General features: G+C 43.9%; 1 protein-coding gene across 3 annotated transcripts in view; it reads left to right on the plus strand.

Moving 5' to 3' along the window:
- BMP1 (bone morphogenetic protein 1) overlaps window positions 1-18836 on the plus strand; it is a 169120-nt gene that overhangs the window by 13184 nt on the left and 137100 nt on the right. The window lies entirely within an intron of this gene.

The following is an 18836-nucleotide window of genomic DNA, read 5'->3' on the forward strand; positions in this document are numbered from 1 at the left end:
AGGATATCTGACTAACGAGATTAAGCATTGTGAATGACACAGTGGGCCGGCTCACACTGTTCAACAAGCCCTGTTTTAATCCCCATAGCTTTAATCCCCTGGCATAGCTTGTTGTGTCGTCCGAACCCAGGCAGCATGGTTTGTTGGAGAGAAACAGTCCTCAGCTAACCTTACAACAGGCCATGGGTTATTTGAAGGTTGTTTCAAATAAACCATGCTGCTTGGGTTTGGATGACACATAGGTAATTAGGAAAACACTGCCCAACACATGCTGGGGATTACAGCAAGCCTCTGTGGCTTGTTGGATCATGCAAACAGGGTCAGTAGGTTATGTGTTATATTTATTACTGTGGAATTGTTACTGGATCCAGGGGCTAGCGAATCTTCACAAATGCTGGCATCCAGGAGATGCCATCTCACATCGCACCAGGATCAGACACAGAACTAATATGATCTTGTACTCGCATTTATGTTCTTCAATTATCTGAGGTCTGCAATAGGTTTATTTCTCAAATTATGCACATATACAGTATGGCTCTACTAAGCAAAAAGCATGGAGAAATACTGGTCTCGATTGGATAGTCATTCGAGGCTTCATAAACCATAGTTGTTTATTGTTATTTATTTATTACATTTCTATACCGCCCCATAGCCGAAGCTCTCTGGGCAGATTACATAAGATTATAAAGCTAAGAATGAGCATTGGGGCCTAGTGTTCATCATTTGCCCCTTTCTTCCCCCATCACACATTGGCTTCAATGCAAAGATCCTGGCTCATATGAAGCCAGAGTTTCCCATTATAACCAAATCAGGGAACTCTGGCTTAATGTTGGTTAACAAAATGGGAAAATAAGCATCCTGGCCTACAGCCTCCCTAGGGAATTGGTTCCATTGTTATACTGCTCTAACAGTTAGGAAGTTTTTCCTGATGTCTAGCCAGAATCTGGCTTCCTGTAACTTGAGCCCATTATTCTGTGTCCTGCACTCTGGGAGGATGGAGAAGCGATCCTGGCCCTCCTCTGTGTGACAACCTTTCAAGTCCTTGAAGAGTGCTATCATGTCTCCCCTCAGTCTTCTGTTCTCCAGGCTACATATTATTTGGCCCAATACTGGGCCTCAAGGCAGTCTTCCAAAATTTAAAATGTACATTGTAAAACCTAGGAAAAGAAATGGAAAAAAAAGTTTAAAATACACAACAAAATTATAAGTCATTAACATAGATGGAGGACCAAATTACTCTCCAGAGGCCTGCTGGAACAAGAAAGTTTTAGCCTGCTTCCGAAAGCCCATCAAGGAGGGAGCCAGTCTAGCTTCCCCAGGAAGAGAGTTCCAAAGCACTGGAGCAGCCACCGAGAAGGCCCTCTCACATGTCCCAGTTCTTTCAGTCTCTCCTCCTAGGCCTTTGTTTCCACCCTTAGTTTCTAAAATTTCACAGGTGTTGCATTTCCAGGCCACCACCAGACAGTTTGAAACTGGAAGTGAAGACATCCAGCCCCAAGCCCCCTCTAACTGCTTAGCATGTGTCGCAATCCACATTGGGGGCTTCTCCTGAGCAAGCTTTGTTTGGGATGAATGGGTGTTGCTGGAGAGTGCCTGCTCTGCCTGAGGCAACCACTGCATCTTGTCCAACCTCTCTCAATTCTATTATTTTCATGACGCAGAAAATACTGTAATTGGGAATGCCAAGCTCTGGCAAAGAGCCAACGTTACTTCGGCTGATAGAGTTGGACCGTGTATCAATAGGTAGAACTAAGTGAGACACACAGGAAGTCAGATGGAAGAGGAAGTCAGGGACACAGACTTTGATTGAAGGAATACTCGCCCAATCAGGAGGTGACACAGCAGGCAGTGACTCAGCACTCTCAGGAGTCAGTCAGGGCTGGAGAGAAGTTAGTTAGAAGCTATGTTTGTTTGAGGCAATAAAAGTTTTAATTTTATATAATACTGCATTCCTCATTTGCAACAAACCTATCTTTGAAACATGGTGTCAGAAGTCTTAACAGGACCCATTTACAACAACAACAAAAAACAGCTTGAGATTTTGGATTATGGAGCAAGGTTTGAAAGGGCCCCCCCCCATCACTGGATTTCACTGGGCCTAATCTGGCTCAAGCTTGGCAGAACTGGAAAGAGGAGTTTGAATTGTACCTGGATCTTGCCTTCACAAAAGAGGAAGAAAAGCAAAAGGTAAAGTTATTATATTATCTGATTGGAGAAAAGGGGCGAGAGATATGCAAAACTCTTGGGTTTAGTACAACTTCTACTCTGCAACAGCTAGTAAAAGGGCTGGATGATTACTGCATACCTAAACAAAATGAAACAATGGAACGATATCAATTCTTTATGAGGCAGCAGGGGTCTGAAGAGAGACTGGATGCTTATGTTACTGCACTAAGGACTTTGGCAACAACCTGTAATTTTGGGGCTATCACAGACTCCCTCATCAGAGACAGAATTGTCTGTGGGACCACAGACCAACATCTCCGTGAGAGGCTGTTGCGGGAGCCAGATTTAACACTGACTCGTTGTTTGGAGATCGCTAGGGCAGCTGAAGCTACTAAAGAGAGGCTTAGGACATTAGAAGGCACCCATGAGGTGCAGGTGCATGCAGTCCAACACCAGTCAAGTCAGTATAATGAGCAGGGCCGGCAGCCTCAGAGACAACTGCCTAAAATACAGTGTATGTTCTGTGGGAAACAACACGAAAAGAGAAAAGAAAGGTGCCCAGCATATGGACAGAAGTGTAAAGGTTGTGGCAAACTCAACCATTTCCAAAGTCAGTGCAAGAGTGAGAAGAAACCTAATAGGCTGGCTGTGAGAACAATACAGAATGAAAGCAATGAGTCTGAAAACTGTGAGGATGTTTTAAGCCTCACTTTGGGTCCAGTGAATCATGATGTCCACATAGTGGGGAATACAGGGAAGAAGGTAACCTACCCCACCACATTGTTTGCCACTATGTTGTTGAACAAACACCCAGTTCGTTTCCAACTGGATTGTGGTGCCACCTGCAATGTGCTGCCATTAGCTCTAATAGACAAGAAAACAGATCTGGAACCATGTGGCCAATTGCTCATTATGTACAATAGCAGTACCCTGAAACCTGTGGGGAAGTGCAGGCTAAAGATTCACAATCCAAAGAATAATAGACTCTATCGCTTAGAGTTCATCATCGTAGAAGGGAATGCCCACAGACCACTGCTAGTAAGCAAAGCAGTCCAAGCTATGCAGCTGATTCACGTGCAACATAAGAACATCCTGAATGCTGTACAAGCCAGTGAGCAGAACCAGTCCAGGATTTGGACTATGGAGAAAATACTGAAAGATTTTGGGGATGTTTTTGAAGGGGAAGGACATTTGGCAGGGAAATTGAAACTTGAGGTAGATCCTTCAGTAGAACCAGTAAAGATCCCTAAAAGGAGAGTTCCTATGGCACTGGCAGAACCACTGAAGAAGGAACTAGCAAGCCTTCAAAGCAAAGGCATAATTGCTCCAGTAGAGACTAGCACAGAATGGATCAGCAGCTTGGTCATTGTACGGAAACCCTCTGGAAAACTCCATATTTGTATTGACCCTAAACCTTTAAATAAGGCATTAAAACGCAGTCATTATCCCCTGCCAACCATTGACGATGTTCTATGTGACCTATCACGAGCCAAGGTTTTTTCAGTGTTTGATGTGAAAAATGGATTTTGGCACATAGAACTGGATAAGGAATCTAGCTACCTGACCACATTTGCAACCCCTTTTGGCAGATACCGCTGGTTACGAATGCCAATGGGCATCAGCCCTGCCCCAGAAGTGTTTCAACGCAGGTTGAATCAAGAGCTAGAGAACATCCCAGGCCTGAAGATAATCGCAGATGATATCCTGATTGTGGGAGAAGGAGATAACGATAATAGAAGCAACAAGGGATCATGACAAAAAGTTGTGCCGTTTTCTGGAGAGGTGCAGAGAGAGGAACATCAAATTGAATCAGGATAAGGCCAGATTAAGACTGAAAGAAGTACCTTACATTGGCCACCTGCTGACTGCAGATGGGTTGAAGGTGGACCCTGGAAAAGTTAAGGCAATCCGAGAGATGCCATGACCCGAGGATGTGAAAGGTGTGCAACGATTCTTAGGCATGGTAAACTACCTGGCGAAGTTTTGTAAAGGGTTAGCAGCTGACTGTGAGCCACTCAGACAGTTGACACACAAAGAAGTAGAATGGGAATGGTCAGAGAGTCATCAGCAAGCATTTCATAAAATTAAGGATACTATATCCAAGACCCCTGTACTGAAGTACTACAGCCCAGGAGAACAGCTAGTCCTACAATGTGATGCCTCACAAAAGGGGCTAGGAGCAGCCCTTTTACAAAAACAACAACCAATTGCTTTTGCCAGTAGAGCACTGTCAGAAACAGAGAGAGGTTATGCACAAATTGAAAAAGAACTGTTGGCTGTCCTTTTTGGGATGGAACGCTTCCACCAGCTCACTTTTGGACAGACAGTACATGTCCAATCTGACCACCCGATCTCGAACAATTATCAGAAAGCTTAAAGGACACTTTGCCCGTTATGGAATACCCGATGTTTTATTTTCAGACAATGGCCCTCAGTTTGTGTCTGAAGAATTTAGGGCCTTCAGAGCACAGTGGGAATTTGATCATAAGACATCGTCACCGGTCTATCCCCAGAGCAATGGGAAAGCTGAGTCAGCTGTCAAGACAGCAAAGCGTATTTTGGTCAAAGCCAAGAAAGCTGGGACAGATCCATATCTAGCTGTCTTAGACCACAGGAACACCCCATCACAAGGCTTGGATGCGAGTCCAGCTCAGAGTCTCATGGGTCAAAGAACTAAGACCTTACTTCCAATGCGAGGAAATTTGCTGCAGCCAGAAATCCATAACAGACGAGCTGACTCTATAGCAGAACAAAAATCTAGACAGGCCCATTATTATAATAAGTCGGCCAAAGATCTACCTGATCTACACAGTGGTGAGCAAGTCTGGATTCAGCCAGCAGGGAAAGAGAACAAGGAATGGCGAAAGGCAGAAGTACAAAGGCAAGTGAACACACGGTCATTTGAGGTGGTGACACCAGAGGGTCAAGTCTTCAGAAGAAACTGTAAACATCTGCGGAGGAGCAGCCAACTAATATCAAATGCAGGTGTGCAGAACCACGACCAAGAACAGCAATTCCAGGAGGAGAGAGCACCCACTTCACAGTCTGGCCTCCAGGCAAGAGGTCATTCGGAATCCCCTGCCAGAGAGACTGGGGAGATAGTTGAAATGTCCTCACATCCTAGGGATACCCATGATACCGCTTATCACCCCAGAGAAACTACATCTCCTATAGCAAAACAAGTAAGAACTCGAGCAGGTCGCCTGGTACAGAAGCCACACCATCTACAAGACTATGTTTAACTTGGGGGGGGGGGTAAATGGTAGTTGTAATGTATTGTTGGTTAAAATAAAAAAAGGAAAGATGTATCAATAGGTAGAACTAAGTGAGACACACAGGAAGTCAGATGGAAGAGGAAGTCAGGGACACAGACTTTGATTGAAGGAATACTCGCCCAATCAGGAGGTGACACAGCAGGCAGTGACTCAGCACTCTCAGGAGTCAGTCAGGGCTGGAGAGAAGTTAGTTAGAAGCTATGTTTGTTTGAGGCAATAAAAGTTTTTTTATATATAATACTGCATTCCTCATTTGCAACAAACCTATCTTTGAAACAGACCGCCCTTTAGTATTCCTTCTAATAGCTCAAGCAAATGCTGGTTGGGTGAAGTCAGAGCAGAGTCTGCACCTCCCTTTACAAGGTAATCCTAGGTTGTGCTTTAGAGAAATTGGCATAAACCCAGCAAGTCAGAGTTGTGCCTTTAGTGTTGTATCTCCAAGCAGCCAAGATCCCTTGTATTGAGAGAGTTAGACTGGTCCTGTTGCTGGCTTGCTAAATGGCAACGCAAGTCATCCCCTCCGTGTTTTGCGATTACAGTATGTTCCAATGATATGCTGCTCTAAAGTGCTCACGAAGGGGTCGGCTTGTGTGAGGTGTATAAGAGAGGGTCATCTCTGGATTTGAGCAGGCCATCGGCAAAGTCTTCTCTGTTGGGCCTCTTATGACACTGGTCCCTGAGCCTAGCTGGCAGCGGCAAGATTGGAGCCAGCGTTTAAATTTCCCACAGTCCTCCGGGGTTATGTTATGCCAAAGGCATTGTAAATTAAAATGGCAGACGACTTGCAGACCCAGCCACCTAGTACAGAGTGACCTCTAGGGCACGCACCAGTTATAGGCCCTGCTGTGGTATTGGGAGTCCCAGCAGCTGCCAGGAAATGCTGAAGGGAGCCTACAAGTCCTGTTGAGTTTCTAGATCCCCTCTGCATAACAAAAACATCGCAGAAGCAAGTTTTTCTTTTCATGGGCGAGAGCATCATGATCTTTCAAGAGTTTGTGGCTCTACGTTACACTGCTCACACAAGTGGAATACGCAAGTGAATAGTTTTGTTTCCTCCTTGGGCCCGTCTCTTGAGAACTAGTGTGTGTGTGTTATCTCATATCTGCTGAGGAGCAGGCTTAGTCAGTGTTTATACAGAGCTTTGTATGTGCGGAGCTCTCCTAAGATCTAATTGAACACTTGCCCTCAGAATATATGTACTTATATAATCCTTGGGAAATGAATGCATTTTTAAGCCACAAAAATGAAATCCCACACATCTCTGAGAGAATCAAAAGGTGAAAAAGCCAGGTGTAAGTCACTACTGTCCATTTGTTATACCTGATTTCCTAAGGAACCATGTAAAACTTGGGACAAATCTGGATGTGTTCACCTGAAGAAAAGCTCATCCAGTTTTACATGATTGTGGCCAGGGAAAACTTCTAATCTCTGACATTATGCCAGGATATCATCTTTGGATAGCCCCTTGAGCCATCAAAACTGGTTTTCTTGGAGCATCACTTTGAGAAAGGTGTGGGCCACAAAGGTGGCCTACAAAGAACTCCTAATTCAAGAATGCCACTCCCCCTTCTTAGAACAGCCTTCCCCAACCTGGTGCCCTCCAGGTGTGTTCAACTAGAATCCTAGCTGGGGGATCCTGGGGATCCCTAGCTGGGGGATCCTGGGAGTTGTACTCCAACACATCTAGAGTGCACCAGGTTGGGGAAGCCTGTTTTAGAGTGGGGTAGACAACATGGTACCCTCCAAGGTGTTTTGGACTATAGCTTCATAAGCCCCTGCCAGCATGGCCAATGGTAGGGAATTGTCCCAAACATGTGGAGGGCCCCAAGTTACCCACCTCTGCTTTAGAGTTACCAAAGGGCTGCATGTCTGTCTCATCAATCTGTAAAAGAGAAGTTCGCTTGGCGCCTACAGTGTACTCCTTTCGTCCCCAGCTGAAGACCTTTTTATTTTCTCAGTATTTTAACACTTAATTTAACTTAAATTTAAACTTCACTGTTTTAATTACATATTTTAACCTATATCAAATTTTGCTGTGTGGTTTTAATCCTGGTTGTGCTTTTTATATTGTATTTTGTATTCATGTTTTTATGCTCTTCATGGTTTTAATTTTTGTGTGAACCGCCCAGAAAACTTCAACTATTGGGCAGTATAAAAATGTAATAAATAAATAAATTCTGTATGGTAGGCCAGTAGTATTATATTGGGAGCTAAGGTGACAAAGATATATTGAGGTGGTTCAAACAACAGCAAATCTTGATTTGGCGCTACAAGGATGAGCAGTCATGGAGCCTCCAGGTTTTGCATACTCCCTCCTTGCGTAACGCAATTCCATCACTTCTTCTTTTGGAATTGATGTCTTATTGAATTGTGTTTTTAGTTTATGTCCACACAGCAAATGGCCATAACAACAAAAAAGGCAAACTAAACTAGATCCACCATCACCACCCAAATCCTGTCTCTTCTTGATATTGAAGCAAATCATAGTTCGCTGGTATATTCAAAATGGCAAAAGCTGGTTTGGCTCAAACCAGAAAATGTAGGAAAGAATTGCCTTGCGCAAGGGGAGGAAGGAGTTTGGGACCCCAAGGCTACTGGAATGCGCATATCTGTAATGCCAAGCCATGGTTCAGCATTATGCCTGATCTATCCCAGTGTCTTGTCTAAAGTCATTTCATGGTGGAGGTGAGATTTGAACTGGGGAAGTAGAGGTGGAAATAAATCTAGTAAACATTAGATAAGGGGGGAAGCACTTCCTGAGGTTTATTGACCACATGGTGCAGTATAAGAACAAGAAAAGGCATTTCCTGGGGGTTGGTAGAGCAAATCCACTCCACACTCAGAGGTGAAAGAGAGCAGAACTCAAGCTGGACAGAGAGCAAAAGAGGAATTCTGGTTCATAAAGGGTGTATCTGCCTGGCCTAAACATTACCTGCCTTTTCCAGAGATGTTTCCAGTAATTCACTACTCCGGTGCCAAGCTGGAAGCCTGGGTAGCTGCCATGTGGATCTGCCCAAAGCATGCAGCAGGCTGGCCCCCTCAAGGAGATGAAGGGAGCTGTTAGTAAGCCAGCCACCTCGTGAAGCAACTTGAGATGACCACCCTAAGTGGTGGATTTGGGGCACCATGAAGTGCAGCAGGGTGGGCAACGACAGATCTATCTCATTAGCCTGGTTCACACGTAATGCTACCTCCTGGTTTATTTAATCCATGGTTAATCTATGGTTTGTTGCCTTACCCAGGGTTTGTCTGGCAGACGATCAAACCAACAGTGGTTTGTTTCCTCAGTCCCTATGTTATTTGTTTCCATCCTTCTTCACCTGCTTCCTCCCTGTATCCGAAATATCTTTGTGTTACTGTAGTATTGGAATGTAGAATGGGTTGTGTGGGTTTTTTTTTTTTACTGGTCTTGCTTACGATCTCTGTAGCCTGGCAACACAACCCGTGAACAATCCTTGATTCTGGGTTCTTATGTAACAACCCACAGTTCACAATCCAACAACAAGCAGCAATATGTACTCTTTCTGGGTTGTTCATGGTTAACAAACCATGGTTTGCTAGTGCAGCCGTGTTCACACATCACAACAGACCAGAATTCAACAACCCATAGTATGGGTTAGTGTCCTGTGCAAACCAGGGATCTGAAGGGGATGAAATGAAATGAAGGGGATCTGAGCAAGGGCATAGAAGCTTCCACTGATTTCAATGAGGACTGTGCAGAAAAACATCCGAATGGATTAAAATGTGGTTTAGGTTTTTTGTCTCAGTTGTTGACATGCCCTGATGCTTCTTAGACTCCACACTCCACTCCAGTGTAGCTTGGTTTGACTCCAGAAGGTGGAATTCCAACCTGCTGTTTTGCTCCCGACCTCCCCGAGGTCTCCAGGAGTCAGCCACAAACAAAGATCTTCCAGGTGGGAGAAGAGAAGGAATTGGGATTGTGCAACGGAGGCTGCAGAGATGAGTATGTGAGAGAAATGGTGCTTGGCTCTGGCAGTGTTTTAGAAGGGCTTCACACATGACGTTTTCTTTAAACATTTGAGACACTGAAAGCAGTGTGCTCCGTAGCATTTAAAAGCGCTGTCCACGTGGCAAAAAGAACGCTCGCACCACTTCTACTGTCATAATTTATTGTATGCCATTAGTGTTCATGGTGTCTTATGTCATTAGATGCAAGATATTCAGGGTCCTGCTCACACAAGGTGCTTAAAACCTAAACCAGCCTTCCCCAGCCTGGTGCTCTCCAGATGTGTTGGCGTTCAACTCCCACCAGCCCCAGCCAGCATGGGCAGCGGTCTGGAATGCTGACAGTTGTCACCCCGAACATTTGGAGGGCATCTGGTTGGGGAAGGCTAATCTCTAACCTGGAGCGGGGGAGCAACAGGGAGGGACTGATAAGGGCGGGGAGGGAGGAATGTGGGCAAATGCCATTGCATGTTCTTAAAAGATGCACTTGTCATAAATGAACATAGGAAGCTGCCTTATTCTGAGTCATGCTACTGGTCCACCTAGCCCAGTATTATTTACCCTGACTGTTAGGGGCTCCCTCAGAGGTCATTTCCGTTATCTGCTACATGATCCTTTTTAAAGCTGGGAATTGAACCGGAGACCTTTGTGCTTGCAAACCATGAGTTCTGCCATACTCAACTGTGGCCTCTCCCGCAGACGCTTACCCTTACATGGAGATTACCACTACATAAACATCAGAAGAGCCCTGCTGGACCAGTGCGAGGATCCATGTCATCCAGCATTCTGTTCACACAGTGGCCAACTGGCTGTTGATGGATTTGTCTAGCTCCCCCCACCCCCTTAAAGCCATCTAAATTGTAATGTATTGTGCAGCCCAGAGAGATTTTGATTTGTAAGGCAGGCCCCCATGGGGACAGAACTAGCTTTACAGTGGATGCCCAGCCCTAAAGAGAGCATTTTAATGTTTTTACCTGTGCTGTGCTCACCAGGCTGGTGCCTATGTAGAAGAAGGTGGTGGGGTAGAATTAAGCTTCCTGGCAAAGTGAATTTCTAGCCCTCATGTTTAGCCTGGAGAAAAGAAGATTGAGGGGAGACATGATAGCACTCTTCAAATACTTGAAAGGTTGTCACACAGAAGAGTGCCAGGATCTCTTCTCAATCATCCCACAGAATAATGGGCTCAAGTTACAGGAAGTCAGATTCCAGCTGGACATCAGGAAAAACTTCCTGACTGTTAGAGCAGTACGACAATGGAACAGGTTCTCTAGGGAGATTGTAGGCTTTCCCACACTAGAGGCCTTCAAGAGGCAGCAGGAAAACAATCTGTCGGGGATGCTTTAGGGTGGATTCCTGCATTGAGCAGGGAGTTGGACTCCATGGCCTTGTAGGCCCCTTCCAACTCTACTATTCTTTGATTCTATGATCTTTGCAAAGGTATACTTGAAATTTTAGTCTCATTTAGTCCCATTCATTTAAATGGGGCTACTCTAAATAGGACTAATGTTGGATAAAATTCATTATTCCCAGGGGGCAGAACTTTAATGTTGTGTATTGTTCCCTGTCCCTCCCAGTGACCAGTAGAAGCAGACTGAAGTATGCTAAATAAAGAAATCACAATTGTGTTTAATATGCTTAATTTATACTTCCTGCAGAGTTCAGAGTTTGTTTGTCTTTTGCAGAACTTTGGTTGTGTGTGTTTTGGAGCAAAAATTTAATTTTTAGCACATAATACAGGGTGCCCCAATTCTGCTGCCACCTCTAACATTTCAGCCGCAGGCGCAATTTGAGGCATTGGGCTTGCAATGCTATGGGATCTAGCCACCTACTCCATTCACTGCTCCTGGGAAAGAAAGGGGGTTAAATGATGCCCAAAATATAGAGAAAGCATGAAAAAAGAAAGGAACGCTTTCTAGTAGCAACAGATAATTGCAAGAAGCTTCAAATTCTAGCATTCATCACTATTGAAACGGTGGAATGCCAAAGTGACTTATTTCATATGCTTCTATTGTTGTCTGTACGAATCTATAAAGAATAGTACATATCCTTTAAAATCTGCAATTTGAAATCAAGAATATGTATTGTACTTTATACATTTATACAAATTCATGATTAAATTCCCCATGACATTTCATGTAGTGTTTCTATGTCAGATTCTGCTGCATGCTCCTGAATTGAGCAAAATACATCTTTACACAAGAGTGGCCTATCCCATAGTATTCCATACTGCCTTTAATCTGCCTGCGTGTTTTCTTTCCTTCACTCCTTTGGTGAGTTTTTTACTTCTCTGTGCCATTACCACCTTTAGGCTGCAATCCTATGGGGATAGCTGTAAGCCTCTGAACTTGGCCATCCAATGCAGAGCGGGAGGAGCAGCGGAGGTGAGCTTTGCCTCTGCATCCCTTTCATTCTGTGTTTCAGCTAGATGGGCGTTTTCGCCCATCTAGCTGAGACATCGGAGAGGGGGAGGAATGGAGGACAGAGAATTCCTCATAGGCCGGTCTCCCCAGTTACCTTGTTTCCTTGCCCCTGGGAACACTCCTTTTACCTTCCCTCTAAAGACGCCTTTGAGACCTCGAAGAGACAGTAGGCGCAGGGGTATGGAGCTCGGACTCCTGGATCCAAGGTTGGAGCTCTGGGTCCAACTTTGGATCTAAGGATCCAAACTATCCTATGGCCCATACGACACTGCCTGGGCTCCATAGGATTGATCTTCCACCTCCACCAAAAAAAAAAAACTTACAGAAGAAAATACAAGATTGTACAAAATTGCTTCAGATTTTGTTAGCCAGACATGGAATGAGCAAACTGAAATTAATTTCTCTTGAGTCAGGCGGAAATAAGGATCATCTATGCCGATAGGATATGCAAAAGTCAGAAGGGATAAGCAGCTTAGCTAGCAATTGTTGCTGTCCAAGAGTGTTATCTAAGAGTTTCTGGTCTCCTCCTTTTTGTATCATGTTCAGTTTTAATAGGGACACCGAGTCCTTTCCAGAGCAGTGCGTTTTGAACTTGGGTAAAGACGGCTTCCATTGGCAGTGGGCAACAATTACCAGATGTTTTGAGTATAGGTATAGGAAGCCAGCTGCTGCATCAAATTAAACTTTGCACTGACTCTTGTGCCTAGTTTCTTTGGAAGTCTGGAGCACAACTGATTCTGGCTTGGTTTTCATATCGTGTAATAGTTTTGACAATGGTAGATTATCTCTCATTTGGCAAGCTTCAGCCGTGTATCTAAATCTTGCAATCCTCTTCCTTTGGACAATCAACAACATATGCTTATTTTTTCAGAAACTCTGTTTCCACACTGATGACATGGCTCACTAAGATCTTGGAGATATGTCTGATAAATAAAAAGAATGGGGTGGGGTTGGCAGAGAGAAAAATATCTCCTTACCAAATAATATCTGGGTTTTTTCCTTATCGCTCTTTTAACTTGCAAGTCCCCAGTCGGTCTTGATGGCTGGCTGAAGGTTTGTTTCCATGGTTGGCTTGAACTTGCAAATCAAATCTGGGTCCTTTCAACGAGAAATTGTTGTGCGATCCCTGCCATATTTTGCTTGCGTTCCTTTTTTATTAATAACAAAAACAATAATATTCCCTTGCCTTTGCAGAAACTGATTTTTATTTGCTGCACCTGTGGCATGGTGTGCTTTCCTCCCCTCTGGTTCCCATTATGTATAAATATTAATAGTTTTGCACTACTAGAAATACCATATGTACCATTCTTTCTAGTACAGGAGAAGCACATCCCCAGGACTAAAGTGCTGATGCTGTACTTTATGTAGCTGTGAATTGGCGGGGCCATGCTCCCTGCTTCCACTTTCAAGAATAACCCACAACGTCCCATGCAAACCTGAAACTCTGGTTTTGTTTTGGGACAAACAACCTAGAATTACCTGGTTGATCCTGCCAGTAGCATATGCTTGTCTCAAAGTTTAAGCCATGCATGTCTAAGTACACACGGGTGTTACATTGAAACTGCGAATGGCTCATTAATTCAGTTATGGTTCCTTTGGTCGCTCCAACCGTTACTTGGATAACGTAATTCTAGAGCTAATACATGCCAATGAGCGTTGACCTCCGGGGATGCGTGCATTTATCAGACCAAAACCAACCCGGGCTCACCCGGATGCTTTGGTGACTTTAGATAACTTCGGGCCAATCGCACGCCCCTGTGGTGGCGACGACGCATTCAAATGTTTGCCCTATCAACTTTCGATGGTACTTTCTGTGCCTACCATGGTGACCACGGGTAACGGGGAATCAGGGTTCGATGCCGGAGAGGGAGCCTGAGAAATGGCTACCACATTCAAGGAAGGCAGCAGGCGCGCAAATTACCCACTCCCAACCCAGGGAGGTAGTGACAAAAAAATAACAATACAGGACTCTTTCGAGGCTTGTTTTTATGTTTTTAAATTTTTGTATATTGGTTTTTAATGTTCACTGTTTTTAACCTTTGTAAACCGCCCAGAGAGCTTTGGGCGGTTTATCAACATGACGCACATATCCTGTTCCATTGCCTGGATAACAAGCCAGGTATATAAATATAATAAATAAATAAATAGAATTTTAACCCAACAGTAAACCATGTGTTCTAACTCTGGGTTGTTTGTTTCTCAACAACCTAGAATTCCAGGTTTGCACAATGCATCAAACAACCCTGGGTTGTTGCTGAAAGTGGAAGCAAAATGGAAGTAGCGGGTGTGGAGCAATGCACTCGCTTACTCCTGCGAGCCCGTGACAGCCCATGGTTTAAAGAATCCATGGAGTTTCGTTCTCTGCAAAATGGGCCAAATTGTCATATAAACCAAACATGGCCAGAGGAAGATAAGCAGGTCTTAACCATGGTCAGTAAGTGGAGGAGTGGTTGGGAATCCCATATAAGTTGCTTTGTGCTTCCTGGTGGAAAAGTAATAAATTAACCAGTCTAGACTAAGATGCACTTGGATAATATTCATGTAGTGATGACAGAAAGTCAACTTATGGTACAAAAAGCTGTCATCTGAATGTTCCTGAAATGAAAATGTTTCCTGAACAAATGGGGTTAATTATTTGCGCATGCATTGCTTTCCTTTGCTTATCTTTTCGTTGGGCTTGTTAGCACTGCAACATAACTCAAGTCTAATTTGTATTGGTTTGTAGAGCTTGTATCATGTTTCTGATTGACCATCCATTCCATCTGCTGCCAAATTAGAGGCAAGTCCTGTATTTGCACAGTGGTGGATTATCCTATGTTTAGAGAGTGTGGATTTCTTAAACAGAATGCCTGCCACCTCTTGCATGGATATGTGGCACTTTTCTCATAAGCTCATTCAGTGCAGACACAACTGTGGTGATGATCAGCAGGACTTCAGAGTTTGCAGAGTGTATGAAAACCAAGCCAGAATCAGTGGTGCTCCAGACTTCCAGAGAAACTAGGCACAAGAGTTTAATGCAAGTCAGTGCAAAGTTTAATTTGATGCAACAGCTGGCTTCTTATACCTATACTCAAAACTTCTAGTAATTGTTGCCCATTGCCAATGGAAGCCATCTTTCATTACGCATGTGAGTTGAAGGAGGGAACAGAAAAGTGATGGTGGTGGCTGCAGACAAGGGTGTAACTATGAACTTTGGCTTCATACTTAAACCCACCAAACGATACTCCATCCCCACCCGTCCGCATGCACTCATCAATTACAAGCTCTTGATAAAAACATCTGGTTTAATTTTCTAAAATTTAAAATATCTGTCGGGTGCAAAAAAAGGCAGCGTTACTAATTTTACAATGTTACAATGGAAGTAAAAACAAGACCATGTTTTTGTATGTTAAGATGACCATATGAATAGGAGGATAGAGCTCCTGTATCCTTAACAGTTGCACAGAAAAGAGAATTTCAGCAGATGTCATTTGTATGCATGCAGCACCTGGTGAAATTTCCTTTTCATCACAACAGTTAAAGCTGAAGGGGTCCTGCCCTCTTGACCAGCTATAAAAGAGGACAGGGCTCCTGTAGCTTTAATTGTTATGAAGGGTGAATTCCACCAGGTGCTGCATGCATACAAATGACACCTGCTGAAATTACCTTTCCTATGCAACTGTTAAAGATACAGGAGCCCTGTCCTCCTTTCCCATATGGTCACCCTATGTATATCTTCTCCTCCCATCCTGAGTTAGTGTAGGCTATGTTATGGGCCAGCTGAAGTTAGAGACCAAGTCCTGAATCATGGACCAAAGGTCCATGAAAGAGTTGTTCAAATGAAAGATTTGAGGGGCCAATCAGCAGCTTGCACAGTGTCACCTGACCAAAACAGCTGGTTGTTCCATAGGATTACTACTGAGAATGAATGACTTTGTCACTGTAACTCCAGTCCTTTGGCTATAAACACTGTCTAGGGTCCAGTAAAAAGGGAAATTGCCTAATATGTTTGAACCCAACAGCGATAGAGAATCAGCAGAGACTGAATCCTCTGTAACCATAGGTGACGAGTAGGTAATTTTCAGTAGCTGTCCCTATGAGTGCATTGGAATGAGTTCTCCACTTACCTATCCCTGAGATGTCTTCATATGTGGAATTCAACAGGAATAGAGGATCCTGCATGTGAGACCTTCCCTAGAAAAGTTAAATGGATAAGCAATTCCATGTGCATGTGCTGAAACATCCTTCCTATGTGCGTGAAGTAAGAATTGGGAGTCTTGTACTGTGTGGCTCTTGCACTCTGGTCAGTGCACATGCTTTGTGGCACAATCAGAAATAGGACCATGTTGACATGGGCAGACGTTTTCGCCAAGCTACAAAGACAGCTGGATTTAGCCCTAAGAGACTGGAGAAGCAAGAAACTGTATACATACATAGGGCATACTAATTGGAGTAACTCCTTTGACCTGCATTTTGATTCCGCCACTGAAATGGTGGTGTTCGAGTGGAAACAGGAAATAGGAGATGTGTTAACACTTGTCCACCTTTTCTATGGTGCACAAGGCCATTTTCTCAGTTGTGGGATGGGGGCTGCAAATTCCAGAGGGTATCAGCACATGACTTCTTTATCCAGTATTCTTTGGACCCCTGCCTAGGCTAGTGCTCAGTAAAATTCCCAGTTACTGCTGTACTAGATTGGGCCAATGGCCCACCTGACCCAGTTTCCTGTTTCCAGCAGCATCCAATCCCGGATGTTTGAAAGGAAGCCACAGGGCAATTAAGGAACGATCCAGGGGTTGCCATCTGGCCAGTTCGTTGTGAAGCTGTCAGATGTATTGCCAACTGTGCGGGATTTTAAAATTTGTTTTGCTTGTTTGTTCTTACCTCTGCCTTGATGTTCATCGTGTTAAAGTTGTTTATTATCAGGAATGAACATTTCTCCTTTGTGCAAATGTTCACTTACCCAATTGCTCCCTCTCAGATCCAGGCAGAATCTGGAGTGTCACCTGAATATGAGGTTGCATGGACCCCATAATAGCCCACCCCAAATGGGTCCAGCCTCCACAAAGGAGTCTAATTGTTTCAGGATCCCAGTTGTCCTCTTGGCTTTCACAGCATCCTGTAACAGAGCTGTTAACTGTGCATTGTGTACTTCCGACTCTTTGTATAAAACCTACCCCCCTTTTGTTTAATCAGATATCCCCTAATCCTTATATAATGAGAAAGAAGAAATTCCATTGAGACTGCTAGAGGCATGTTACTTAGGAGCTATACTTACACAACCACCTTTTCTGCTCTTTTTTAAAAAAACAAACACCAATTGATGTTTTCAGTGACATATGTGCAAATTTGATGTTGAATAGATGTTGTATTTTGAACTGTTCATATGAATGGTCCAGGGTGCAGCAGCTTTCAACCACATAAGTGAGATGGTGAATTGTAGTAGATAAGAAACTTGGAAGCCCGCAGTTCAAATTTTACCTCAGCCATTTGACCTTATAATTCAGCTTCAGCTGGTTTAGGATTTGATTGGTGCATGAACATCCTCCTTTGACCTCTTTTCAGTGCTGCCCTTACAACATTGGCATATATAGGGAAAGGTCGTAAGGGCAGAACCTATATTTCAGGCATGAGCTTTGGGAATCTGAAAGGAAGTGAGGACAGAGAAGGCCCGCCGCTGATGTTCTTTGTGACGACACTCTGTTCGTCTTGGAATGACAAGCAGGACCTCCTCTGACATTTGTAATTGTCTTCTGGGATGGATGTATCCATTTCAAGTCTTTGTCAGTTTCACATGTGTTAAATTGTAAGACTGTTCTGTCTCATTTTCTGCCACTAAACCCCCCAATGCTTTTACACTGTTTGCTTTCCCCCATGGAATACATATTTTTGTATGTATTTCTTAAACTGAAAACTGGATTGAAAAATCTGAAGACGCCCCAAATCCAAAAGATAAGTGCCTTTTACAAACTCTGGTTGGTGGCCCAGCTATGCCCCTATCTGGACAGGGATAACCTGGCTTCAGTTGTCCATGCTCTGGTAACCTCCAAGTTAGATTACTGCAATGCACTCTACGTAGGGCTGCCTGTGAAGACGGTTCGGAAGCTGCAGCTCGTGCAAAATGCAGCGGCCAGATTGATTTCGGGAACCAGAAGGTTTGACCATATAACACCTGCTCTGGTCCGCTTGCACTGCTGCCTATATGTTTCCGAGCCCAATTCAAGGTGTTGGTTTTGACCTATAAAGCCTTATACGGCTTGGGACCACAATAACTGATGGAATGCTTCTCCCGACGTGAATATACCCGGTCACTATGTTCAACATTTAAGGTTGAGAGAGGCTCGGAGTGTGGCAACAAGGGACAGGGCCTTTTCGGTGGTGGCCCCCAGACTGTGGAATGATCTCCCTGACGAAGCTTGCCTGGCGCCAACGCTGCTATCTTTCCGGCGCCAGGTTAAGACTTTCCTCTTTGCCCAGGCGTATGGCGGCACATCTTAATTACCCACATGTTTAGTTTTTAATGGCTTTTAATGCTTTATGTGTGTATGTTCTGTGTTTTAGAATTTTAAACTTTGTATACTCGTTTTTATCTTAATTTTTTAGAATTTCTGTAAACCGCCCAGAGAGACCTGGCTATGGGGGCGGTATATAAGTGTAATAAGTAATAATTACATCGTAGTGATCTACGTATTAGTTCAGGAAGTGTCAATTAGGTCAGCTCCTTTAAAAATGCAGACAGAACAAAATTCTCCAGTTTCCCAACTATTCTCTTAATTATCCTTACAACAGCCCTGTCAGGTAGGTTAAATCATTAACTTCATATTTGGTTCTACATCCTGCCATAGAAAAGGGAATGATTGGCAAGGATGGGTGATCGGGCCTTTTTGGTGGCAGCACCCCAATTGTGGAACTCCCTCCCAGGCGGCCCCTTATGTTATGTCTTTTAGGTGAGCAGTTAAGACATTCTTCTTCCACCAGGCTTTTAGTATATTTTAATCTTGTTGGGTCTTGTTTTTATTCTGGCTTCTTC

The sequence above is a fragment of the Elgaria multicarinata genome, chromosome 12 (assembly GCF_023053635.1).
Source record: "Elgaria multicarinata webbii isolate HBS135686 ecotype San Diego chromosome 12, rElgMul1.1.pri, whole genome shotgun sequence".
Lineage (NCBI taxonomy): Eukaryota > Metazoa > Chordata > Lepidosauria > Squamata > Anguidae > Elgaria > Elgaria multicarinata.